Below are 12,493 nucleotides of genomic sequence, written 5' to 3'. Positions count from 1 at the left end.
GATGTCATTAAAGGGCCAGGCTTCCGTTCTTCGATTTTTGTGTAATATCAGCGCTTTAGAACTATTTCTCCTGTGTTTCACAGAAGTGTTGAGAAATTATGGAAAATGATTGTATGCCAAGGCAATTACACTTACTGAACCTAATACCAGCGGACTGAGAAGTAGATGAATAAATGTTTGTGATGTTTTATCAGGATTCCTGAAGAAACAATGCTTTCCTAACAAGACATGATTTTCTGATATTAATGCCTAACAATTTACACATTTACATAATTTCATTTGATCTTACTTGAGGTCTTTTATGACCCTAGCTTTTCTTTACAAATGCTGCTCCTTTTCATTTTAAGGCCCCTGCACTTAACCTTGCAATAAATTCAGGTGTAGTTTAAGTGCTACCTCATTGAAATCCTTGCTATTTCTCCCAATTAACTTTTTTATCTTCTGTGCTACAGGACACTAGTCCCTAAACTTTATTGTGCATCAGTGAAGCACCACTCTCAGGGGTTCTGATTCAATAGATCTGGATGGGACTTGAGAATTTGCATTTCTAACTAATCAGGCCATGTTGGCACTGCTAGTCTGAGGACCACACTGAGAACACTGTGATTTTCATTGTAATTACCTCTAATACTATACCTGTAGTAATTATTGTGATTTCCGTATCCACACAGTTGATCGTTCCACTATCTGGCCTCCCATTTCCAAGGCCTTCTCTCTATCGATGACGCTATCTTTCACCCTATCATCCAGTCACACTTACAGTCATACATTAGGCCATGTCATCACCAAATACTATACCTTTCCATATTCACAATTCAGTTGTCTCACTCTTCAACCTCATCTATCTTTTCAACTCATTCCTGCCAGTATCCCAACTCCAACAATTCTTAGACGACACTGGGATAGTAGTCCTCTTTCTTTCTATTCCTACCAGACCCCAAACCCTACTCTTCTCCTTATCCTCCCTCCTACAGTCCATTGTGCATTATTATAATATTCCCTTACACTTTGCCTTAGCTCTGTAGCCATTCTTTTTCCCTTTATACTCACCTGACAAACCTCCATCCCTGTTTAAATTACAATCTCAATCTATTCTGTGCTTGCATCTGTGAATTGATACTGGCTTAATTAAAATACACAAGACAGGTCTGTGTTGGGTCTTAATTTAAATTCATGACCATTCAAGTGGGTTTTAAGTATTTCTGGGAGTCTTTTGCTCTTTCTGAAGTCTTTTCATTCACCCATTCTTTTCCTCAAACCTCCCTTCACTCCTATCCCATCCTCACCCTCAGTTGATAACATTGCTTCACTCACAAAACAGAACCATCCCATAGAGACTTTCCACATAATCCCACCACCATATCTATCCATCAATCTCCACTTTCTCCCACTGATGAACCATCTATGACCACTCCATTTGGGCCCTAGATCCCTGTCCTCTCCCTTTCTTAAGGACATTCTCTGGCAATTCTCCCTTCTTCTACTTCATGAATTTTCCTTCTTTGTTGATTTTTTTTTCCATCTGTACACACACATTCTGTAATATCTCTAGCCTTTTAATATCCCTTTTTAGATCCTATTTTTAGCTACTGTCCTTTCACAGAAAAACTAGAAAGCATTGGCTACATTTGATGTCTCCAGTTCCCTTTCCTCCATTCTCTCTTGAAGCCACTGCAAGTCGAAGTTTTATACCCATCTCTGTAGCAAATTTGTTTTGGTCAACATAATTAATAACACTTTAAAATTCAATGGTCAATTCTGAAACTGCAGTTTATTTGACAAACAAGGAGTATTTGTTGGGTTTTATGATTCTTTCTTCCAGGAAACATTTTCTTTAATTTGATGCTATTCTCTTTTGGTTTTCCTCCTACCTCATGGCCCTTCATTCTCCATTTCTGGTTTCTCCTTGTGTACTTTGTCTCAAAATACTGAAGCACAGGGCTCAGTCCTTAAATTTCTCTATCTACACTCTCCCTATGTGATCTTATCCAGTATTTTTACTTTAAATACCAAATTTACATCTCCAGCTAATTCTCTTTCCCAGACATGTATATCCAATTCTCCACCAGACTGGAATTTTAGTCATCTTAATTTAACATACCCAAAATTAGCTCTTGATATGCCCCTATATTCCAAATATCCTTACACTAACTTACCTATCACAGCTGATGACACTTTCATTTTTCCAATTACTAAAGCCAAAATCTTGGAATCATCCTTAGCTCCTCTCTTTCTCTCACCCCACATTCAATCTTTCATCAAATTTCATGAGCTCTATTTGCAATATCTGATAACTTTTGGCCAAGTCACCATGATCTATCACTTGGATTATTGCAACACCCTCCTGACTGTGTCTCAGGCTGCTGTTTTCCTTAACAGAAGAGCCAGATTTAATTCAGATTATGTTATTCTTTTCAAACCCCTTCCATTTCCATCAAAATAAAAGTTTCTACAATGACTTAAGAGGTCTTACCTGCCTTTCAAGTATAAATACACTTACAAATGCACAACTAACTCTGACTTTACTTACCACAATTAAGCAACTCAAGCTTCTCTAACTGTATTAGCATTCTTGATAGCCTTCAGGCACACCTGAAATCCATCAAATATACCAAACACTCCTCCATCAAGTATTTGCATTTACTATTCCCTCTGCCAACGATACTTTTTCCTCATTTATCTGCAGAAGTGTCTCCATCACTTCCTTCAAGAGTCTGCTCTGACAAGTATCAGAGACACCTCCTATTTAAAATAGAAACTCCAGGGGTGCCTGGGTGTCTCAGTCGGTTGAGCATCCAACTCTTGATTTTGGCTTAGGGCATGATCCCAGGGTCTTGGGATCAGGCTTCATGTTGGGTTCCAAACTAAGCACATAGCCTACTTAAGATTGTCTCTCTCTCCCTCTGCCCCTCTCCCCTGTGTGTGCACGCTCTTGCGCTTTCTCTCTCACACGCGTGTGTGCCCTCAAATAAAAAAAAAATAGAACCCCCCCACATGTAAACACATAAAAACCTAGACACACCCATACACATATGCACAGACACAAAACCAACAGTGTGCAAAAGCTGACTTATCCTCCCAGAACTTTGTTCAATGACATGATGTTGGTAGCCAAAAGTATTTACACCGTGGGAATTGGCAAATGCACAAATCAGGGTTTTGGGTTTTCTTTTTTTAGTTTTTGTTTTTCTGGAAAGGAAGTTGTTAAACGTTTACCAACATAACACTGCACATATCCCTGCTGATCTAAATATACTAACACTGTCTGTGGTTTATTTTTGTCAACAGCACTTTCCACTATCTAATATTTGCTTCTGTATATAGAAAAATGTTATAGTAGCTTTATTTATGATAGAAATAATTGGAGACAGTATTCATAAAGAGAGGAATGGAAATATCTATTGTCATATGTATTAGTTTCCTAGCATTACTGTAACAAATTACCACAAATTTAATGCTTCAAACAATACAACTTCCCATCTTTCAGTACTGCAGGTCAGAAGTCCTAAAATCAGTGTCAGAGTGCTTTCTTCTTTCAGGAGGCTCTAGGGGAGGGTCTGTTTCCTTGCCTTTTCTAACTTGCAGAGGCCATTTCTGTTCTGCCCAAGGTCCCTTCCTCCACCTTTAAAGCACATCACTCTACCTTCTGTTTTGATAAGCACATCTTTTTCAGACTCTAATCTGCCTGACTCCTTCTAAGAACCCTTGTTATCACAATTGGTCTACCCAGATAATCCTGGATAATCTTCTCATCTCAAGATCCTTAACTATGATCACATCTGTAAAGTCTCTTTTGCCAAGTAAGGTAACATTTTCAGATTCTGGAGATTAGGACATAGATATCTTTAGAGGTGGCATTATTCTGCCTACTATATGATCTCTTCCTGGACTTGATTCTACAGAACTGTTCAACAGAACTTTCTTCAGTGACAGATATGGTCTATATCTGCTCTGTCCAACACAATAGCAATATGTGGCTATTGAGCATTTGAAATACGGCTACTATGATTAACAATATTAATTTTATTTAAATATAATTTACATTTACATTTACTAGCCATATGTAACTAGTAGCTACCATTTTGGACAGTGCAGTTAGAGCAAACTAACAAGTAATTTTCTGTGATACTTTGGTAGGTGAGTGGAAGCCAAGAAACAGGATTCAAAAAGGACTTTCAATTTATCTGCATTTTTCATACTTTCTACAACAAAAACACTTTGTTATTAAATTTTTACACATTTTAAGAATATTGAAGTAGAGTATAAGGGTAATAATTTATGTATTTATCCCTGTAATGAAACATAGGGCTCAATTAATTAGATAGGTTTCAATTAATTAGAACTCTAGCCCATACAGCTAGAATCTTCCCCCAAAACTGAGAATGTCTTGAGTGATGACAGCCCTAAGTCCAAATTCAGGGAAAGTAAAAGGGAATCTAGATAGAAAGACCAAGATCTAGACAGGAGTAGCATTGACGCCAGAAGGATAGATACATCACCTTCTTTATCCCAACCAGTCCTTCTAATGTAAACTTTGCCTTCATTTGAAAACCACAGACCTCTTTGACACTGCTGTTTACTTTGATGTTTACAATAATAAAATTTGTTTGAAGAAAATTATTTAGAGATCCCCCACCATGCTACTCTAAGGCATTGGTGTATATGAAAAACAATTAAAAATTTTGAGAATTTTTGCCTTTTTTTGATGATGACAACTGTTGATGTCTGCTAAGGTCATTTTTAAATAGGGATGCATTTTTTTTTCAGAATCTACCCTAAGAAAATTATCCTAAATATAAAATCCATTTTATGCACAGAGATTTTAAAAATATTTTTTAAAACATGTTTGATGTGTATACATTTGGGCACATCCATCCAGCTGTGGCCATATTAGAAATGACATTTATGAAAGATTTAAGCCTAAAAGAAGGTGATTTTATTTTATTTTTTTTTAATGTTCATTTATTTTTGAGAGAGAGAGAGAGACAGAGCCCGAGTGGGGGAGGGGCAGAGAGGGAGAGAGACACAGAATCCAAAGCAGGCTCCGGGCTCTGAGCTGTCAGCACAGAGCCCAACGTGGGGCTTGAACTCACGAGTTGTGAGACCATGACCTGAGTCGAAGTCAGACGCTTCACCGACTGAGTCACCCAGGTACCCCCAAGAAAGTGATTTTAATGGCAAGTGGGAGAAAAATACCTGTATACCAAGTTAAAAATAATATGACTCCAAGAATATTGAAAACACGTACATACACACACACACACACACACACACACACACACACACACACACACTACATTGGGAAGAAATATACCAAAAATGAACTTAGTTTTACATAATGGGAATATAGATAATATTTTTTATTATTTTAAATGTCCAATTTTCTACAATAAACTTAAAAAAAGAAATGAGATATTTCATATTTTAGCTAATTGATTTTATATAGTTGAAAATGTTTACAGAATAAATTTCATTTAAATATTTCCCTAAGAAAACTATTTACATTAGAAAAACTTTAAAAAATAATTGATAATACTTTCTGATATTCAACAGAATCTTGGAAAATAATTTGATTTTGCTTTTCATATATTGTACTAATGCACACATATGAAGTCTGATACTACATAATGTATTCCTCTGAATTAACATTTTTGAATATTTTTTTAAGTTAATTTATTTTAAGAGAGAAGTTGTGAGCAGGGGAGGGGCAGAGAGAGAGAATCCGAAGCAGGCCCCACACTGTCAGCATGGAGCCTGATGCAGGGCTCAAAAACCGTGAGATCATGACCTGAGCTTTGAAATAGGATACCATATTCCAAAACAAATGGACTTTGCTAGGAAATATTAAGTGGAAATAAAAATCAAAACTTGGGGCAAAAACTACATTGCTAACATAATTTTTCTATGACCCCTGTTTTTACACTAAGAACAACTGCCACTAGCACATGATTTGGAATAGAACAGGGCAAAAGAGAAATACTTAAATTTAAAATTTTTACTCAGCTGGTAACATCAAATCATCAGGATTTTTTTTCCTCTTAATTTAGTGACTTCAGTAAGTTTTCAAATTGACACTGCTGTCCACAGATAAATTATTAAGGATTCTGTGAGAAAATGATATACATCAATTGGCTAATTGTCAAGAAAAGAAGAGTAAACTAAGTACTTCTTTCCAGGTAAAAGTTTTTTGTCTTCTATCCCTAAAACAGTCACATTTTTCTGGTGGGAAAAGAAAAAAGAATTTTTAAGCAAATGTGAAAAATTCCAACATAATTTATTATTTAGCAATTTTTATTAGAAAGTAAGGGGGAAGGGTGCCTGTGCCTGGGTGGCTCAGTTGGTTAAGCATTCAACTCTTGATTTGAACTCAGGTCTTGATCTCAGGATCTGTGAGTTCAAGCCCCACATTGGGTTCTGCCCTGACAGCGCTGGGCCTCCTTGGGATTCTTTCTCTCCCTGCTCTCTCTGCCCCTGATCTGTTCACGTTCTCTCTCTCTCTCTCAAAATAAGTAAACTTAAAAAAAGAAAGAAAGAAAGAAAGAAAGAAAGAAAGAAAGAAAGAAAGAAAGAAAGAAAGAGAAAGAAAGAAAGAAAGAAAGAAAGAAAGAAAGAAAGAAAGAAAGAAAGAAAGAAAGAAAGAAAGAAAGAAAGAAAGAAGGGAAAACTAGGATGAAGTGAAAGAAATAATACACCTCCCTTCTTCCACTTCAGGCTTCTCTGTTGGGATCAGGCATAGGACTGGGAGAAAGAAGCTTAATATTGGGTAAAAGTTTAAAATTTTTATTATTTCTCTGGACTGAATTGTAATGATGGGTAATTATGAGACTAGGCTAGATTTTTTTTCTTATCAAAATAGAGGGTTTTTGAGTTTATTACCAAAGAGAGGCAGTAAAATCCTGAGATTTCCATTTAAGAATAAAGGAACAGGTTTGGAGGGAAACAGGAGGAAGAATAAAGTTAGTTTCTGCTTACACTCCATCAAGTCTTTCTTGTTCAATAATCTTAAGTCATTTATCCCCCAAAAATGATAAAAATAACTATAATTTGTGCTTACCATGTACTCAGAACTGCTCTCAATACCAAACACACGTGTGCTCATTTAATCTTCTCTAGAATTCTAGAGGTAATTACTATTGTTATCCTCACTTACAGAGAAGGAAAGAGAGACCCAGAAATAACTTTCTAAAATTTACACATTTAGTGGAGATGACATGCGATTTATCACAGCAAAAAACCTGGGAACAACATAAAATGTCCAGTTAATTAAACATAGTCTGTCCATGGACAGCCATGCACTCACTTAAAGCAATGATTTTAAACACCAGGTAGAAATATGTAAAACTATATCTTAATATGGTCAAGGAAAACAGTTAAAATATTCTATTACTGGTGGTTTAGGTTATACATATTTTGTTAAAAATAAAGTTTACAAAAAATGGCTAGAACAAAAATCACAAAGTGTGAATGAAGGGTATTAATTTTGAGGGTGATTTTTTCCCTCTGTAATTCCCATTTATTTTAAGTGGTAACATTGCATCTCTATAGAAAGAATAAATTAATAAAATGGAAAAAGTAATCCACTTGAAACTTTTTATCAAAACTAGTCAAGTAGTTTATGTTTTAACGTTTGACTTAAGCTAGGTTTTTAGTATTATGAGACTAGAAATGACAATAACAAAATTGTCTTATTCAATATTGAAAATTAATTTTTAGTATGGCCATATACTTAAAGTTGATCTTCTGTGAGCACCTCTGTGTTTGAGCAAGAACAAAAGAGGAAGCAGAAGTGTGGTACATACCCCCTTTCCTTAATACACATACCACATCACATCTATTCCTTTGAAGAGAACTCTGATACGTGATGACACCAAAATGTACATTGAGGTAGAAAACGCTACCTGTATTTGGGCTACAATGTGCCCAGCTAAAAATCAAGGAATGTATAATAACTGGAAACCTTTGACACAGAAGGTTTTAGTGAGAGCCAATACAATTTGAAATTAGAAGGGGTTTTGAAGTCAAATAAACTAGAATCTGAATACAGGTCTATCTTAGCTTTGAGACCTTAAACAAGTGGCTTACTCTCTCTAACCATGATTTATACTATGTGAAAAGGGGGAAATACCTAATATTATGACTAGAGTATACATTTGTCCATATAATATATAACTGTATAGTATAGTTTTGGCTGCCTTCCTATTTTGGCAGGAAATAATTGTTGTGAGTGTTATAAAGCTGTCATCACACTATGTGACACATGTTTCTGTTTCCATCAAGTGCTCCTATTATAATTTGTTATTATGTTCTGCAAGTTATCTTCTGACCAAAAATTAATCATTCAATTCTACGATTAGTTCAATTATCATACACCAAACATAAAGATGTAGTTTTTGTGTTTTTTGTTTTTAAGTAGACTCTGCACCCAATGAGACGCTTGAACTCAGGACCCTGAGATTAAGAGTCACATGCTCTACTGACTGAGCCAGATAGGAGCCCCCATAAAGATGTATTTAAAAAAAATTTTTTTTTTTGCATTTGACTACAAGCGGGTAATGAAAACAGTATCCTTGTAATATCCTCCAAAACCCAAGCTCCTATTCTTTCTACCCATCTACCTCTGTACATAAATTTCTAATGCAAAATTAGGGAACATGTAAAGAAACTAAAAAGCAGCAGCAAGTACAAGAGAAGTAATAGATATCTGAAGTAGATCCTCAAAAACACCAGATAAAAAAATAATGGATGATAGAATATAAAATAAATACGTTTAATTTTTTTCAATTAGAAACTAAGTCATTACAAAAAATTAAGCCAGCTATATTTTTCAAAAATAATATGGATGATTAATAAACTTAAAGAGTATTATTTCAAATTAAATGATTCATTATACAAGGGATTAGAAACAGTAAAATGGGAAAGTAGTGACTTGTAAATTGAGGAAATTACAAAGTGATGGAAAATATGAAAGAGAATTTTTTAAATAAGGAGGAAAAAAATTGGAGTTCAGGAGGAAAGCATAGACAGAATGGAAGAAAAGAAATATTCAACAAATAATGGCTAGTATTTTCCAGAACTGAATTTTTTTACTTTCAAACAACATTATGCATCTCAAGCAGGATAAACAAAATAAAATCCGTGCCTCGAAACAAGTTAGAAAAATTCCTGGATACCACTGACAAAGGAAATATGTTACATGCATCTAGAGATTTACCACAGCCTTCAAAAGATGAAAAACAAACTGAGGATATAAGTAAATATAGTTTGTTAGAGAAGTCAAAAGATAATGGAATAACAACTTCAAACTACTTAAGCTAATTAGACTTAACATATAATTTTATACCTAAACTATCATTCCAAAATGAGGGCAATATAAAAGACATTTTCAAACAAACAAAAAAATGATCGTTACCCTCAATAGGTTTTACAGAGACAATGTCTAAAGCATGCCTTTCAGGAAAAAAAGAAAGTCAAAACAGAAAAAAGAAATTGGATGATTACACAAGTGAGTAAATCTAAGCAAACATTGATTCTGTAAGATAATAATAATATTCAATTTGGGAGAATTTGAGGGAAGTTAAATCCTCAACAATGGTGACATGTGAGGTAGGAGGAAGAATGATCAGAATGAAAATAGTGTGATGGTCTTCTATTTGGGGGAAGGAAAGTAAAAATATATTAAGTATGTATATAAAATATTAAAGGATTAAAAAAGGAATAGAAGATACAACTTCCACCAAAAAAAAAAAAAAAAGTAGAGAATCTGGGAGGCAGGAGTCAAGATGCAGAACAGCATGGAAGCTTTTTGTGTGTCTCGCATCCATGAAATACAGCCAGACCAACACTAAACCATCCTACACACCTAGAAAACTGATTGGAGGATTAACACAACAATCTGCACAACTTGAACCACAGAATTCAGCAGGTATGCAGAGCAGAGAACTGAACTTGGGGAGCAAGAAGCCGCAAAAGGTAGGGAACTGCTTTTGCAGGCAGAGAGAGGACAGAGACTAGGGTGGGGGGGAACATATAGGAAAAGCACCCCTCCCCAAAAGCAGCTGGAGAGAAAGTGGAAAATTGGAAACAGCCACAGGGACTAAACTAAAAAGGGAGAAAGGAGAAAGGAGAGGGTTTAAATTCCATTAAGACTGTAAACAAGGGGAGCACAATGGCTGCAACTCCGCAGCTCGATACCTGGAGGTGCTCTGGTGGGAAGAGCAAATCCCCAGGAACAGAGGGGTCAGAGAGGTTCTCGGGCAACACGGGAAAAAGCAGTTCCATTGCTGGAAGGACATTTAGTAGAGACTGTTGAAGCCACCTGGTCCCAGCAGACCCCGGAAGGCAGCCACATTCACTGGTTCCGGGGCAAGGTCGTTAAGGGTGAAGCCTGGTACCAGATGTGTGTTGTGATTTTCCATAATCCCTGAAATGCTGCGGCTACATTGTCCCGTGAACATTTTCTGGGACAGGCTGGCACCTGGCTGCAGTCTCGGGGCACCAGGAACAACAGGGTCCAGTGGGCATTCCTGGGTGCAGCCGATATTCAGCCATTGCTCATTCGGCCATTGCTCAGTGAGACCCTCCCACAGAGGGGTGGAACAGGTCACAGCCACAGTCCATCAGAAATTAGGGGTCAGGAAAAACAGCCGCATCTGAGACAAAACTTGTGAGAGAGGTACTGCCTAGGGCCTGGTCACGGAGACTGAAAAAGCAGGGAGTAGACAAGAGCTGAAGACAGAGGACAGGTGCGCAATTGCTGATCCGGGAGAACAGACTGGGTAGCTGGGTGGCACCATTTTCACAGCCCCCGCGCATGCACATACACACCTACAAGTTCCGCAACAATCCACCCCAGAGGGCTAGCAGTGCAGTCTAGTGGAGAGAGAGCTGTTACACCAAGCCCTGTCCAACTGGGCCAACTTTGCTTTTCAAGAACACAAGTTTCACCGTGGGCTTAATTTATGGACTATAAAGAGATACATAGACTGACTTCTAGGGGAAAACAAAGCAATTTCAGTCCTACTTCAATCTGTTAGCAGGTTCATCTATTCAGTTTTCTTTCTTTTTTTTCTTTTCTTTTTTCTTTTTTTTCTTTCACAATTCTTTTTCTTGAACACAAAAAGAAAAAATTCATTTTTATTTTCAAGTTTTATTAAACATATCTTTCTTTAATTTTTATTACTATATTTTTTACTTTTGTGTAAATTTTTTTCAAATTCTACTTTACTTCCATCATTTTATTTCAGTCTACTTCAGTGTATTCACCTTTTCAAATTTTCAAACAATTTCCTTTTTTTATTTTCTTTTTCTTTCTTTTTCTTTTTTCTTTTTTCTGTTTTACATTTTTCTTTTTCTTGAATGCAGAAAGAGAAAAATTTCATTTTTACTTTAAATTTCTATTAAAATTTTTCTTATTTGTTTTCATTACTATATTTTTTGCTTTTATGTAAATTTTTTCAAATTCTATTTTACTTCCAACATTTTATTTTAGTCTACTTCAGTGTATTCACCTTTCAAATTTTCAAACGATTTCTCTTTTTCTTTTTTTTCTTTTATTATCTTTTTTCTCTTCTTCATTTGTTTTCTTTTTTCTTAAATACAGAAAATGAAAAAATTCATATTTATTTTTAATTTTTATTAAAAATATGTTTCTTTAAATTTTTTCTACTATATTCTTTATTTTGTGTATATTTTTTCAAATTCTATTTTACCCCCACCAATTCATTTTAGTCTACTTCAGTGTATTCATTTTTTTCAAATTCTCAAATGATTTCTTTTTTTTCTCCCCCCCACCTTTTTTTTTTTTTTTCGAATCTGTCAAACCAGTTTCAACACCAAGACCAAAACACACCTGGGATCTAGCATCATTTATTCGATTTATGTGTGTGTGTGTGTGTGTGTGTGTGTGTGTGTGTGTTTAATTTTTAATTTTAATATTTCTTAATTTCAATTTTTTTATTTCAATTTTTCTACCTCATTAATTCCTTTTCTCCCTTCAAAATGACAAAACGAAGGAATTGACCCCAAAAGAAAGAGCACAAAGAAATGACAGCCAGGGATTTGACCAACACAGATACAAGCAAGATGTTGGAACCGGAATTTATAATCATGATAATAAGAACACTAGCTGGAGTCAAAAATAGATTAGAATCCCTTCCTGCAGAGATAAAAGAAGTAAAAAATAGCCAGAATGAAATTAAAAATGCTATAACTGAGCTGCAATCACAGATGGATGCAGCAGCAGGAAGGATGGATGAGGCAGAACAGAGAATCAGCGATATAGAGGACAACGAATAACAAATAACGAAGCAGGAAAAAGAGGGAGATGAAGGCAAAAGAGCATGATTTCAGAATTAGAGAAATCAGTGACTCATTAAAAAGGAACAACATCAGAATCATAGGGGTCCCAGAAGAGGAAGAGAGAGAAATAGGGGTAGAAGGGTTATGTGAGCAAATCATAGCAGAAAACTTTCCTAACCTGGGGAAAGACACAGAC

This window comes from Lynx canadensis, chromosome B2, assembly GCF_007474595.2.
Source record: "Lynx canadensis isolate LIC74 chromosome B2, mLynCan4.pri.v2, whole genome shotgun sequence".
Classification (NCBI taxonomy): Eukaryota; Metazoa; Chordata; class Mammalia; order Carnivora; family Felidae; genus Lynx; species Lynx canadensis.
This window is presented reverse-complemented; position numbering follows the sequence as displayed.